We start from the raw sequence: 16,454 nt of genomic DNA, 5'->3' as shown, positions 1-16,454 counted from the left end.
AATATTATGGTTGTGTGACTCTTTGGTTAGTATTCAATTTCTCCATCTTGGAATATACGTCTGATGAGGATGGAAAAATGATCTCTGTTTTTAACTCACCATTGTAGCCTCAGTTTGAGCACAGTGCCTGCCAATTAGCATTTAGTCAATGGGTTTTTTTGTAGGGGAGTGAATGTGTGTATGTGTGAGGGAGAGAGAGAAGAGGGGCAGAAACAGAGAGGGGGAAGAGACAGCCATAGGGACAGGGGAACAAGTCCATATTGCAAAAGAACAGGACAATATTTTCTGTGAGTAGAATGCTCAGAGCCTGTGTACTGTGTTCTTTTCTACTTTCTCAGGTTAGATTTATCACTTCATAAATTTTCTTTATCTTATCCAAAATGAATCTACATTTTTTTTTCTTATAAGTATAAAGAGAAAGATTTTTGGGGGGGGAAAATTTTTAATGTCTCACTACAATTCAAGTACCATACATGTCTCTTTCTATTATTTGTATATCTTGAAAATATACCAGCATTATTGTCTAACACAAAGGAGGCACTAAATAAAAGTTTTTCTTTGAAACATTGGTACTATAAATTATAAGAGACAGGAGCCATGTTTTCACAGCTCTGTTTCTTGAGCACCCAGCCCAACGGTATTGTGGAGATGGAATAACAATCACCATGAGCACAGGTCACTGCTGACAAAGGGACTTGCTTTCTCTCTAAACCATTTGACTTTTTTGGTGCCCAGGGCAGGATGCTCCAAAATATGCCTCAGTGGAATATTACTTTGAATTAAAGTTACTGAAGAAATGACTGATGCAAGAGAGACACACTGACCTTCCTATCTGTCTCCATGTAAGCAGGAAATTAATATCTCATGTGACTGGTGCCCTCCCTCTACCAGGAGGTAGAAAGACATCATTAGCACCAGAGATAGGGAATGCAGGGTGAAGAAGGCTGTATAAACCTTGTGACTTCTTTAACTCAAGAAGGTTGGCAGGGACATTTCTTCCTCCTCAACAGCTGACAAGACAACCAGGAGGCTGGCTAAACCCTGCTTCCCACCACAAGACTGCTGCAGCTGAGAGATCCTAGGACACATGACAATGGCCAGCAGAAGGTAAAAGTTCTTATCTCCTCAACTTCCCAGGCCTGTAAGGTCTGGTGGGCGGGAAAGTGCTTAAGAGTCTCCTTTTCTCTCTCTCTAAATTTAGATTAGCAGAAGAAAATACTTATGGAGCAAGATCCTTGTGACATAGAAAATCTGGTTTTTGGAAATGAGTAATCTCGTCTCAGTTTTTCTTAATCCTTTCCTCCCAGAGATAGTCACTGTTTTTCTTTGTCTCTGTCTCCTGAGTCATGTTTCATAAGAAGAAAGAACCATAGGGCAGAGTACAGGCATAGGCCCTATAAGCCTGCTGTTGGAGACAGCCTCACAGACTGGTGAGTTAACAGTTCTCTCCAGTCCAGTGCCTATTAAGACAAACTTTGCTGTCAGTCCTCTATATAAAAACTGGATGAGATTTTTCCTTCTGCATTTTTCGATGTCCTGAGAGTTTGGCTTTTTGTCCAGTGAGAATATTCTCTCTGGTCTCCACCATCTGGATGGTGTATTTACTGGGGTGCATCTGGTAACCAGTTGAATTGACTGGGGTTCTGAGACGCAAAGTCATAAACAGCACACTCTAGTCTTGTTGTGCCAGCTGTCAGAGGAGTTTGTCCTAAGGGGACCCAGTCCATAAGGGGCCTTTGTTGTTTCAACCTTCATTACCTTGTAAGTGTTGGAAAAGTCCCATTCCAGCAGCATATGCCTGGTGTCACAGATTAGTAGGTTTGGGATCAGAGGTGCCTCAAATTCCCAGGAGAGACCAGGGACACAGTTTGCATTATACCACCCTTACTGCCTGTGCAATGAAGGCCTTTGCTTTCTTAGATTATCCTTGGAAATGAATTTTCACATTATAGGGGCTATACCATCCGTGCCTTCTCCATCTGAAAGTATGCTTATTTCATCCATGGTAACGATTTATTCTAAGCCTGAAAAGTTACCTCTGGGTCGTTCCATAAAAAGCCTTACTGATTTGAGTCACTATTTGAAATTAATGAAAGGTCTTACTCCTCAATGGCCAGATGATGGATCCTTTAAATTTGCTGTATTTAAAAGATTAAAGATTAAAAGATTGAGAGCTCTCATCATAAACAGCTGTCATATTGGTATTTATGGAAGGATCAAATTGAAAGGAGAAATAATGTATAACAGCTAGCCTTAGGGAATCGTTATTAAGATGAAATAACTGAAATTAGACTTAAAATAAAGATCCAACGTGAATTCCCCTTCTTAAGAAAAATTTTAAAAATTGCCCCATCTCCTCAGCAATTCCTTAGGCCCTCCTACAAATATCAGTTGGAAGCCAATATTCAAGAGCTAATAGAAACAATTATCTTTGTCTTCCAAATCTCTACAAAACCAGAAATGCAACTTAGGAACAAGTCAAGGCCCATTTATCTTCACCAACCCTGAAACCTATTCCTCTCAAATTCTTGTAGATATTATAAAAGTTGAGGATAATTGGAGCAAAATTGTCCTGTACTTAAGAAGAAAAAGTTTTTAAAATAATAATTACCCTGAGACTTATGATAATAGAAAAATACACTCCAAAACTCACAGAAGAAAATTTACATTTTTTTCTCTGTCCCTTAAAGTTATAAATCTTACCATGTCTTTGAAATGTAAACACAGCCACATTGCCTGAGACTGAGCCCAGATTATCTCAATTGTTAGAACCTGAAACTAAAATTTAAAGAAAAAAAAGGAAAGAGGTGTTTTTTTTAAACAAAAACCACCAAAAAAACCCTCTCTTGCTCAAACTCTCAATCACAGTCTCCTTAAAATTGTTTATCAAGGGCAAGTACACTTAAAGGGCAAGAAGACTTAAAAGTCTTCTCCATAACTAATAAAAGACTGTAGCTATCTGAGTAAACTTAATTTATTCCAACAAGCAATCTAAAAATTCTCAAAAATATAACAAAAACGAATACAAATATTTTTCAAATTCACATGATCTTGGATAATTTTTGGTAAGTAAAATCTAGTTCAGGTTTAATGGTTTAATTAATACAGACATATCTTAAGAGTTATCAGCATTAAGTATAATAGCTTTATGCTATGTAGTTTTACTAAAAGTCAAATAAGCTCATGTTATCTCTTTTACAAAATTTCTCAGAAAACAGTAATAATAATAATAATTTAAGATGATGGCTAACACTACTTTAACATCTTATGAAATTGTCATGAGTAATCTGAGTGATTGTTAAGAACAAATTAATTAAATAGACATAAGATAAGAATTCTTTTAGGTAAACTTTTTTTAGCAATAATTGTTTTTGCTATGTCAACTTAAATAGTTTTCTAAATGTCTTTGATAAATTGTACCCTTAGAGTTTTGCTAAGTTAAATTAAATGAATTGAATGTCTAGATCATTTCCAACTGAGACAAAATACTGAAATATTAATTGCTGCACGAGTCTAAGTTTACCTACTTTTGACCTCTTATTACACACTAAATATGTTTGGTTCTATTAGTAAACATGTCTTGTGCTTCATTAAAAGCTTGTACTATGAAGTAGAATATGTTTCTAGAAATTATGAAATGTATTTATAAGTTTGCCAAGCCACAAAATACTTACACAGTTAATAATTTTTAACTTTATCTTTACAAAAAAATTAAAGCTTCAAAGGATTAAGAATTGTAAATAATATATGTGGTTAAAGCTACTAGGAATTATAAGGAAATTAGAATATGTTTGGGGGTAAGAAAAAGTGTAAGCTATGGAGATGTTTTTGTTCATGTAAAAACTTTGTTAAGTGATTTTTGTCCTAAAGCTGGTAACTTCTAAATGGGAAAGAGAACAAGGGACAAATCAAAATGGGCAGAGAACGTTGTGAGAGGTTTGTTAAAAAGGAATCTTTAGAAAGGAATTTTATGTGTAGTCAGGTCTAAGATTGGAATGAATTTAATAAAGTGATTGAGTTTTAATATCCAAAGTAAGCTGGTAGAAAATTAAAATTTGTTTTTTCTCTCTTTTTGCAACATTTTCTTAATTATTGGTCTGCTCTTAATGAGAAATTGTAAACAAAGACTTTTTTTTACATTTAATGTAATCTGTCTAGCAAAACAAATATTGTACATTTTGTCTTGATGAGTCTTTGATGATTTTGAAGAAAAACTGAGTGCTTTCAATATTAAAAGAGCTAAGTCTTTTTACACTATTTAACTATCTGTATTTACATGTGAATCTTTGTCACTTTGATTAAATTGATAACTAAATATTAATTCACAGTGACATATGATCATATTTGACAAAGTGTTTTAAAACATTTTTATTTTTGAAAAAGTAGATTTTCCCCCAAGTCAAATTCTAAATGAAGTCTTATGGACCTGGAAATAATGTTCAGGTTTTCCAGAGGCCCCTTGGAACACCCTCAAAGATTTGTTTTATCTTATTAGAAAAGAGAGCTATGAAACTCATTAGGCTTATTTGGTATGTTACTTACATGGGAAGCATTGCTAAATAGATGATCATCAACTCTAGGTTATATCATAAGGGTGAATATTATTAATATAAATGTTCTCGAAAGTATATGAAATTCCTAAAATTGGATATAATGTTATCAGTCATAATTCTAGTTATTATCTTAAATGTTTTGTGTCACAGAGATAAATTTTCTTGTCAATTCCATTAGAATGAATCCAATTTTTAGTAATGGCTATTTGTCTTTTATTACTTAGACAATGGTTTTACTCAGATGCTTTTACAAAAGCTTCCTGAAAATGTGTTTCATGTTCAGAGAAATTCATGGAAAAGGATCTAACAAGTATTCTAGAACACAAGTTTCTGATGAATTTCAAATCATTACACTGAACTGAGTAAGAATTTACAAAACCCTAATGGAGAAATTGACGGTTTCATAAAACTTCTAACAAAAGATCAAACAAAACAAGAATTAATTCCATGGGACTAAGTAAACTGAAGAAGATGGTTATAATATTTTATGATTTTAAAAATAAATTTATTTAGTTTATTTATTTTTAGCTGCATTGGGTCTTTGTTGCTGTGTGTGGGCTTTCTCTAGTTGCAGCGAATGGCAGCTACTCTTCGTTGTGGTGCGTGGGCTTCTCATTGCAGTGGCTTCTCTTGTTGTAGAGCATGGGCTCTAGGTGCATGGGCTTCAGTAGTTGTGGCTCGTGGGCTTTAGTAGTTGTGGCTCATGGGCTCTAGAATACAGGCTCAGTAGTTGTGGCACGTGGGCTTAGTTGCTCTGCGGCATGTGGGATCTTCCTGGACCAGGGTTTGAACCCATGTCCCCTGCACTGGCAGGCAGATTCTTAAACACTGTGCCACCAGGAAAGCCCCATTTTATGATTTTTTTTCATGTTACGCGGGCCTCTCACTGTTGTGGCCTCTCCCGTTGTGGAGCACAGGCTCCGGACACACAGGCTCAGCAGCCATGGTTCACAGGCCCAGCCGCTCCACGGCATGTGGGATCCTCCCAGACCGGGGCATGAACCCGTGTCCTCTGCATCACAGGCAGACTCTCAACCACTGCACCACCAGGGAAGCCCTATGATTTTTACATTTGAAACATTGCTGGTTTTATTTTTTTTAAGTTTTGTTTCTCCAAATGTAGGAAAATTTGTTTTTCTCTCTTAAGCTTAGAGCAGTTTGGTAAATTATACCCTTGTAAGCAAAATTGAATCATTTGTCTTTTTCTCCCTACCCGATTCCTCCAGAATTCAGAAGCTTTCATTGAACATTCTTGTTTTCTTGGCAATATAGTTATTTGCATAATTTCAATAGAATCTGTTCTTATAATAGCACATAATTGCAAACATTGATTATATTACTAAACTTTTGCCTAGAATGTCATATTTGAGAGAGATATACATAAACTTAGGTTTGACCAAACAGCTTTAAGAAACTAAGGTTGACTTCATGGAGCCAATAAAGCCCCTTGGTAAAATAGTGTGGTACCTTGCTTAGAGTTCGCAGCAGCCTTACTAGTTGAGTGAGGAAGATCACTTTCTGGCAAATGCAAGAACCTCAGAATATTTGGGGGACATTGAGGAAAAGAATTCACCCAAATCTATAGATGTCAAATGATTGGCTTGGCTTCTTAGTCTCAAGGGACTATTAAAAGTTTAATCTGGAGATTCCTTATAAAAAGTTCCAGCAAAGCAGATTTAAAAGAGCCTATATGGGAGATTTCCCTCTAACCCTGGAGATATTCTGCAGAGATAGTGGTTGACCAGAGGTAAAGCCTGAAGTCCTTCATGAATTTCAATCAAAATTGAACTTTAAGAAGCCAGGACCCCTCACAGTAATATTCAGGAGAGAGGGTAGAGACAAAGATGGCAGAGTAGAAGGACGTGAGCTCACCTCCTCTCATGAAACCACCCAAATCACAACGAACTGTTGAACAACCATCAACAAAAAAGACTTGAACATACAAAAAAGACACTCTACATCCAAAGACAAAGAAGAAAGTACAACTAGATAGTAGGAGGGATGCTTTCATGATATAGTCAAATCTCATACCTGCTGGGTGGGCGACCCAGAAAGTGGAAAATAATCATCATATCACAGAGGTTCTCCCACAGGAGTGAGAGCTCTGAGACCCACGTGAGCCTCCTCAGCCTGGGGACATGGCAATGAGAGGAGGAGATCCCAGAGCATTTGATCTTGAAGGCCAGTGGGACTTGAGGGCAGGAGCTCCACAGGATTGGGGGAAAGAGACTCCACTTTAGGAGGGTGCACACAAGGTTTCATGTGTACTGGGACCCAGGGCAAAGCAGTAACTCCATAAAAGCCTGGGTCAGACCTACCTGAGGGTCTTGGAGGGTCTCCTGGGGAGGAAGAAGTTGGCTGTGGCTCACTGTGGGGGAAAGGACACTGGTGGCAGAGAACCCAGGGAATATTTTTTGGTGTGAGCTCTCCTGGAGGTCACCATTTGGGCACTGAGACCTGGCCCCACCCAATAGCCTGCAGTCTCCATTCTGGGATGCCTCAGGGCAAACAACCAACAGGGTGGGAACACAGACCCTCCCATGAGCAGACAGGCTGCCTAAATTTATTCTGATCGCACAGCCACCTCTAAACAACACTTGACACAACCCTGCCCACCAGGGGGAGAAGACACAGCTCCACTCAGCAGTGGGCAGGCACCAGTCCCTACCACCAGGAAGACTGCACAAGCTCCTGGACCAACCTCACCCATCAGGGGGCAGGCACCAGAAGTGAGAGGAGCCATGATCCTGCAGCCTGAGGAAAGGAGGCTACAAACACGGAAGGCAGAGAAATGTGTTCCAGATGAAGGAACATCATCAAACTCCAGAAGAACAACTAAGTGAAGTGGAGATAGACAATCTTCCTGAAAAAGAATTCAGAGTAATGATAGTAAAGATGATACAAGTAACTGGAAAAAGAATGGAGGCACAGACCAAGAACATAGATGAAATTTTTAACAAAGAGCTAGAAGTTTTAAGAAACAAAGAGAGATAAACAATAACTGAAATGAAAAATACTCTACAAGTAATCAATAGCAGAATAAATGAGGCAGAAGAATAAATAAGTGAGCTGGTAGACAGATTGGTGAGAATCACTGCTTTGGAACTGAATAAAGAAAAACAATGAAAACAAATGAGGACAGTCTAAGAGACCTCTGGGACAACATTAAATGTGCCAACATTCACATTATAGGGGTCCCAGAAGGAGAAGAGAGAGACAGAGGGGCTGAAAAAATATTTGAAGAGATAATAGCCAAAAACTTCCCTAACATGGAAAAGGAACAGTCACTCAAGTCCAGGAAGCACAGAGAGTCAACTACAGGACAAACCCAAAGAGGAACATGCCAACACACATGAATGAAATTGACAAAAATTAAAGACAAAGAAAACATTAAAAGCAACAAGAGAAAAACAACAAATAGCATACAAGGAAACCCCAGTAAGGTTATCAGCTGATTTTTTTCAGCAGAAACTCTGCAGGCCAGAAGGGAGTGGCCCAATATATTTACAGTGATGAAAGGCAAAAACCTATGACCAAAATTATTCTACCCAGCAAGGCTCTTATTCAGACCTGACAGAGAAATCAAAAGCTTTATAGACAAACAAAAGCTAAGAGAATTCAGCACCATCAAACCAGCTTTACAACAAATGCTAAAGGAAATTCTCTAGATGAAAAAGAAAATGCCACAACTAGAAAAAAAGAAACTTATGAATGGGAAAGCTCACCATTAAAGGCAAACATACAGTAAAGGTAGGAAATCATCCACTCACAAATATGATATCAAAACAAGCAATCATGAGAAGAGGAGAGTACAAATGCAGGATATTGGAAATGCATTTGAAATTAAGAGGCCAGCAACTTAAAACAACTTTTCATATATATATATATATATATACACTCTGCTATATCAAAACCTCATGGGAAATGCAAACCAGAAATCGACAATAGATACACAAAGAAAAAGCAACCCAAATGCAACACTAAAGATTGTCATCAAACCACAAGGGAAGAGAACAAAAGAGGAAGGGAAGAAAAAAGAACTACAAAAACAAACCCAAAACAATGAACAAAATGACAATAAGAACATACATATTGATAATTACATTAAAAGTAAAGAGACTAAATGCTCCAACCAAAAGACATAGACTGGCTGAATAGATACAAAAGCAAGAACCATATATATGCTGCCTACTAGAAACTCACTTTAGATCTAGACACCCACACAGACTGAAAGTGAGAGGGTAAAAGAAAGGTATTCCATACAAATGGAAATCAAAGGAAAGCCAGAGTAGCAATAGTCATATCAGACAAAATAGACTCTAAAATAAAGACTGTAACAAGGACCAAGAAGGACACTGCATAATGATCAAGGAATCAATCCAAGAAGAAGATACAACAATTGTAAATATATATTCACCCAACATAGGAACGCCTCAATATATAAGGCAAATGCTAATAGCCATAAAAGGAGAAATTGACAGTAACACAGTAGTATTGGGGGATGTTAACACCCCACTTTCATCAATGGACAGATCATCCAGACAGAAAATCAATATGAAAACACAGGCCTTGAATGACACATTAGGCCAGAAGGACTTAATTGATATTTAGAGAGCATTCCATCTGAAAGCAGCAGAATACACACTCTCCTCAAGTGCACACGAAACATTCTCCAGGATAGATCACACGCTGGGCCACAAAGTGAGCCTTGGTCAATTTAAGAAAATTGAAATCATATGAAACACCTATTCCAAACACAATGCTATGAGATTAGAGATCAACTACAAGAAAAAAACTGTAAAAAACACAAATACATGGAGGCTAAACAATATGCTATAAGCAACCAATGTATCACTGAAGAAATCAAAACAAAAATTAAAAAATACCTACAAATGAAAACAAAAACATGAAGATCCAAAACCTATGGGATGCAGCAGAAGCATTTCTAAGAGGGAAGTTTATAGTGATAAAATCTTACCTCAGGAAACAAGAAAAATCTCAAATAAACAACCTAACCTTATACGTAAAGCAACTAGACAAAGGAGAACAAACAAAACCCAAATTTAGTAGAAAGAGAAATCATACAGATCAGAGCAGAAATAAATGAGAGAAAAAACAGTACGAAAGATCAATGAAACTAGAAGCTGGTTCTTTGAAAAGATAAACAAAATTGATAAACCATTAGCCAGCATCATCAAGAAAAAAATGGGGAGAGCTCAAAGCAATAAAATTGGAAATACAAAAGAGATTACAATGGACACCACAGATATACAAAAGCTCATAAGAGACTACTACAAGAAACTATATGCCTGTAAAATGCACAACCTAGAAGAAATGGACAATTTCTTAGAAAGGTACAACCTTCGAAGACTGAACCAGGAAGAAATAGAAAATATGAACAGACAAATCACAAGTCCTGAAATTGAAACTGTGATGAAGAAACTCCAACAGGGCATCCCTGGTGGCGCAGTTATTAAGAAACCACCTGCCAAGGCAGGGGACACAGGTTCGAACCCTGGTCCAGGAAGATCCCACATGTCACAGAGCAACTAAGCCTGTGGGTCACAACTACTAAGCCTGCTCTCTAGAGCCCACGTACCACAGCTGCTGAGCCTGCATGCCACAACTACTGAAGCTCACGTGCCTAGATCCCATGCTCTGCAACAAGAGAAGCCACCACAATGAGTAGCCCATGCACCACAATGAAGAGTAGCCCCCGCTTGCCACAACTAAAAAAAGAAAGCCTACATACAGCAACAAACACCCAATGCAGCCAAAAATAAAATAAATAAATAAATTTATTTAAAAAAATTATTAAAATTTATTTAAAAAAAAAGAAACTCCCAACAAACAAAAGTCCAAGATCAGATGGCTTCACAGGTGAATTCTATCAAGCTTTTAGAGAACACTAAACACCTGTTCTTCTGAAACTATTCCATAAAATTTCAGAAGAAACATTCCCAAACTCATCCTATGAGGCCATAATCACCCTGATACCAAAACCAAACAAAGGTACTACAGAAAAAGAAAAAATAAGTCAATATCACTGATGAGCATAGACTCAAAACTCATTTACAAAATACTAGCAAAGTGCATCAAACAACACATTAAAAGGCTCAGACACCATGATCAAGTGGGATTTACCCGAAGGATGCAAGGATTTTTCAATCTCCACATATCAATCAGTGTGATACACCACATCAATGAATACAGTAAAGTCACAGAATACAAAATTAATACACAGAAATCTCTTTCATTCCTATACACTAAAAACAAAAGATCAGAAAGAGAAATTAGGGAAGGAATCCCATTTACCATCACATCAAAAAGAATAAATACCTATGAATAAATCTACCTAAGGAGACAAAAGACCTGTACTCTGAAAACTCTAAGATGCTGATGAAAGAAATCGAAAGTGACACAAACAGATGGAGAGATATACCACGTGCTTGGATTGGAGGAATCAATACTGTCAAAATGAGTATACTACTTAAGGTAATCTACAGATTCAATGCAATCCCTATTAAATTACCAGTGGAATTTTTTTTTTTTTAGATTTTTTTCATGTGGACCATTTTTAAAGTCTTTATTGAATTTGTTACAATATTGCTTCTGTTTTATGTTTTGGTTTTTGTTTTTTTGTGTGTTTTTTTGGTTGCATGGCATGTGGGATCCCAACTCCCTGACCAGGGATCGAACCTGCATCCTCCTCATTGGAAGGTGAAGTCCCAACCACCGGACCGCCAGGGAAGCCCCCACCAATGGCATTTTTCACAGAACTAGAACAGAAAATTTTAAAATGTGTATAGAAACACAAACCCCCAAATCGCCAAAGCATACTATGAAAGCAAAATGGAGCTGGAGGAATCAGGCTCACTGTCTTCAGACTATATTACAAAGCTACAGTAATCAGTATGGTACTTGCACAAAAACAGAAATATAGATCAACGGAACAGAATAGAAAGCCCAGAAATAAACCCACACAACTATGGTCAATTAATCTATGACAAAGGAGGCAGGAATATACAATGGAGAAAAGGCAGTCTCTTCCATAAGTGGTGCTGGGAAAACTGGACAGCTACATGTAAAAAAATGAAATTAGAACAATTTTCTAACATCACAGACAAAAATAAACTCAAAATGCATTAAAGACCTAAATGTAAGACTGGATATTATAAAACTCTTAGAGGAAAATCCAGGCAGAACACTCTTTCACAGCAGCAATATCTTTTTGGATCCACCTCCTAGAGGAAAGAAAACAAAAACTAAAATAAACCAATGGGACCTAATCAAACTTCAAAGCTTTTGCACAGCAAAGGAAACCATAAACAAAACAAAAAGACAACCTACAGAATGGGAGAAAATACTTGCAAATGATGAGACTGACAATGGAATAATCTCCAAAGTATACAAATAGCTCATGCAGCTCAATATCAAAAAAGCAAACAACCCAATCAAAAAAATGGACAGAAGATCTAAATAGACATTTCTCCAAAGAAGACATACTGATGGGCAAAAAGCACATGAAAATCTGCTCAACATCGCTAATTATTAGAGACATGCAAATCAAAACTACAATGAGGTATCACCTCACACCAGTCAGAGTAACCATCATCAAAAAGTCTACAGGGCTTCCCTGGTGGCGCAGTGGTTGAGAGTCCGCCTGCCGATGCAGGGGACACGGGTTCGTGCCCCTATCCCGGAAGATCCCACATGCCGCGCAGCGGCTGGGCCCGCGAGCCATGGCCGCGGAGCCTGTGTGTCCGGAGCCTGTGCTCTGCAACGGGAGAGGCCACAGCAGTGAGAGGCCCGCGTGCAGCAAAAAAAAAAAAAAAAAAAAAAGTCTACAAAGTGTAGACTACAAAAATGTTGGAGAGGGTGTGGAGAAAAGGAGTCCTCCTACACTGTTGGTGGGAATGTAAATTGGTGCAACCACCATGGAGAATATTATGGGATTCCTTAAAAAACTAAAAATAGAACTACCATATGATCCATGAATCCTACTCTTAGGCGTGTATCTGGAGAAAATTATACTTCCAAAAGATACATGCACCCCAGTGTTCAGTGCAGCACTATTCACAATAACCAGGATATGAAAGCAATTTAAATGTCCATTGACAGATGGATGGATAAAGAAGATGTGGTACATATATACAATGGAATATTACTCAGCCATAAAAATGAGTGAAGTAATGCCATTTGCAGTAACATGAATTGACGTAGAGATTATCATACTAAGTGAAGTAACTCAGAGAAAGACAAATATCATATGATATCACTTATCTGTGGAATCTGAACAAATGATACAAATGAACTTAATTACAAAAGAGAAACAAACTCACAGACTTAAAAAACAAACTTATTGTTACTAAAGGGAAAATGTATGGGGAGGGATAAATTAGGAGTTTGGATTCACATATACACACTACTATATATAAAATAGATAATCAACAAGACCCTACTGTATAGCAAAGGGAACTCTACTCACTATTCTGTAATAACCTATATGGCAAAAGAATCTGAAAATGAATGGATATATGTATATGTATAACTGAATCATTTTGCTGTACACCTGAAACTAATTAAACATTGTAAATCAACTATACTTCAATATAAAATAAAAATTAAATTAAAAAAAGAGATTAAAAAAGAAGTGTCTTCCAATGCAAGGATCAGATCAAAGAACATGAATGGAATATTCCTACTGGGACGATTAGGAGGATAACACATCCTTGGTAGGTGCAGAGCCTGTTCACTTATCCTCTGACTTTCCTTGTTCCCTTTCTCCACTACATCCAATTAAGCAGATAAAAACTTTGAGAAAGCTGCCTCTTCCTTCACCAATGCCAAGAAGGACAAACTCAAAGAGCCATTTTCTGTCTGTCTTCCTCTGATGTTGCTTCTTCATGTTTGAGCTATTGGGAGGAGAGACAGGCAATAAATTCTCTTAATAAAAGCACAAAATAAAAATAAAAAACAAGCCTATATGGTCAGTCATGATCCTTGCTATACTTATATAAATAAGACCAATTGTATTGAATCTAGACTTATTTTGCAAACAAATTTGTCTTAATTTGGCTATCTTTGATAGAAATGAGGGTGATTTTAGAGAGAAAAATTATCTTTCAATAGAAACCAAAATACGTATTGTGGATATTAGACTCTAGTGCTATTAATTTTCCTTGAAGTTTTGTTAATTACCTGAAAACTGGACTGTATCCTGAATTTTTCTAGTTTCCTCCACTACCTGACTACAACTCTCCAAACTAGTGTTTCTAAATTTTCTCCCATCCTTTTGACTTGGAACCATTGAAACTAAAACTGCCTTTTTTTCTGAAGTCCTGCATACTGAAGGTAGATATCTTAATATAAACTTCAGAGAAATCTCCACAGCAGCTCATGTTTAGACAGTCTTCTTCGTTCCTGTTGCTATATGGACCACTCAGAAAGCTTACCTGAATATCTGATGGACATTCAAACTACAAAAGATGCTTTAACCCTGACATTTAGAGATCTTCTCAACTGTCTACCCTCAGAACTCAAAAACTGATATGAAATTTGCCTCAATTATTAACCATTGTTTTTTTGTCTCCATAGCAATGCCTCTTTTTAAATACCTGATTGCTTGTACAGTAAGCTTAACTTCTACTTGGAAATACTGCTTTGGAAGAGAAAATTAAGGTAAAATGATCATATGGATGGACTCTAATCCAATATGACTTGTATCTTTATAAGGAGGGAATATTAGAACACAGACATGCACAGACTGAGGGGCAACCATGTGAGGACACAGCGAGAAGGTAGCCATCAAAGGAGAGAGACCTCAAAGAAACTAAACTTGATACTTTGATCTTGGACTTCTAGCCTCTAGAGCTATGAGAAAATATGTTTTTGTTGTTTAAGCCACCTAGTAGCCAGTGCGGTATTTTGTTATGGAAGCCCTAGCAAACAAATACAATCACTATTAGGAAAAAAAAAATCATGTGCTTTGTTATTCCAGTAGAATGATTTTAACACTGATTACTTCTTACCTTGAGATTATAAAAGACAGTGATAAACATTACTGTAGAGTATATATGAGTTGTGCCCTATGAAACAAAGGAAGTTAACAAACACCTCTCAGCTGTAGATGATGCCATGTGTTCATCTGATCAGCAAGAGGACATGAGTGGAAGGGAGAACCTTTTCTGCTTCAGACAAGCAACTTCCTGGATTACCCTGAGTATGACAAAGAGGGCCATTGCTTGGGGACCAGGTCTCCAAGCAGTCACAACAGGCCTCAGGAACCCACAAGAAAATTGTGAAGGAAGAATATTACTAGCCAGGCCCATATGAATCTTTTCCTCCCATCACTGTTCTTTTGTGAAAAATTCTTCCAAATACACATTTTTGTCCCAAAATATCATGTTGGACACTCGCTACTAGGAGCAAATTTTTCTAGCATCTCTGTTGGATGAATTTTCACACTTGCAAAATCACTCAGAAAAGAGTTCATCCTCCCAACACCTCCCCTGCACCAGTGTCCCCCTAAACAGCATCTGACCACAATATGAAGGAACTTACCTCCCAGGTAAACAGGTGCTTGAATGTGATTTAATTATCTCTGCATCCTCTCCCTGGTCTCCCTGTGAAATCTAGTCACCTCTTTGCATTAAAGCATTTCTGTGAGAAGCCCTGTAAGGTGCTGGCTATTCTCAATTCTGTCCTGCTGGTTTCTCTGAAGTGCCTAGAAGCTGTCCTCTCCACACACAAACTGTTCTGACAAACTTCATTTGAATGATTTGGATTTTAATTCTCAATTTGCTTCTGTTCCTAAGCCTTAAGGCTTTTTTTTTTTTAACCAATTCAGAAAAAAGCATCATTAAAAAAAAGACAAGGTTGGGCTTCCCTGGTGGCGCAGTGGTTGAGAGTCTGCCTGCCGATGCAGGGGACACGGGTTCGTGCCCCGGTCCGGGAAGATCCCACATGCCGTGGAGCGGCTGGACCCGTGAGCCATGACCGCTGAGCTGGCGTGTCCGGAGCCTGTGCTCTGCAACGGGAGAGGCCACAACAGTGAGAGGCCAGCGTACCAAAAAAAAAAAAAAAAAAAAAAAAAAGACAAGGCTACTCGCAGATCTAACATACTAAGCTTTAACTTAGTATGTTCTTAGGACTGATGTTTTCCAAGGAACAAACTTTCTTGTTTCCTGTGCAATAATAAAGGTTTGTTATAAAAGTTAAGTACAAAAAGTGAGAAAAAATAAAAATAGTGGTATCTTCACAGTTGAGTTCTTAATATATTTTCTGATACATGTAAAAAGAGAAAAATTGGCAAAATGAGTACCAACATTTTTAAAAATAAGAATTAAGCCTAAATCCCTGGATTTACCAATTTTATAAAATAAGAAAGTAACATTTTATAAAATACAATTTTATGAAATATGATTTTATAAAATTTGTTTAGCTAAGTAACAAATGATTTGCCCACAAAACAGATTTAGCTGGTGGAGTCCAGGGGGCACATTCTACAAAATAAATTTATTGACACTGTAAAGGGTTACTAGCATAAAATTGTGGTGGGAATAAAAAGGGCAGTGACCTTCGTCCTGAAGTTTAGGAGTGATCCCTGAATTGAGAGATATCTGAGTTGAAGTGGTCACTGGAAACAAATGGTAGAGACAAATCACAGAGAGCAGACTGTATCAATTCCAGCTTCTGGACTCAGAGAAGGAAGGAAGAGCTTCAGATTTCATTGCAGAGAATGAGGCTGAGAAACTTTAAAATCAGATGCTTTTTCCCAGATCCAGGGCGCCAGCTAACGCACAAAAATGCTTAAAGCCACATAGGTATGTCACCTTTATTTCCTAGAGAAGATGTTAGCATTTTCTAAATCCTCATCTACCGTGCCTGGCATGCATTATT

This window comes from Mesoplodon bidens (assembly GCF_964165515.1).
Source record: "Mesoplodon bidens genome assembly, contig: HAP1_SCAFFOLD_72, whole genome shotgun sequence".
In the NCBI taxonomy this organism is placed as follows: Eukaryota; Metazoa; Chordata; class Mammalia; order Artiodactyla; family Ziphiidae; genus Mesoplodon; species Mesoplodon bidens.
This window is presented reverse-complemented; position numbering follows the sequence as displayed.